Source organism: Arachis ipaensis, chromosome B09, assembly GCF_000816755.2.
Source record: "Arachis ipaensis cultivar K30076 chromosome B09, Araip1.1, whole genome shotgun sequence".
In the NCBI taxonomy this organism is placed as follows: domain Eukaryota; kingdom Viridiplantae; phylum Streptophyta; class Magnoliopsida; order Fabales; family Fabaceae; genus Arachis; species Arachis ipaensis.
The window spans coordinates 135,369,597-135,369,908 of record NC_029793.2 but is presented as its reverse complement, the minus strand read 5'-3'; positions in this window follow the sequence as shown (position 1 = coordinate 135,369,908).

Here is a 312-nt window from a genome sequence, read left to right as displayed (position 1 = left end):
TAATGATTTTAGAAAATAACTAAAATTCTTTCTAATATTTTTTATATATTCAATTAAAATGATTTATAAATTTCAAAGAATTGAATTACGAATTTCAATTAGTTGAAATAAAAGTTTTTGGTTTCTATTTATGCTAATGACATGTCGCGTCAACATTTAACTTATCAAGTTAGTATTTAATGGAGCAAATCAATATTAGAAACTATAAGAGTAAATTATTAAAATTGTCCTGAAATGATTAAATTGTTGGCAAAAATATCTTTAAATTTTTTAAAAGACAAAAATAAATTTAAAATATTTTAAAATGTGACA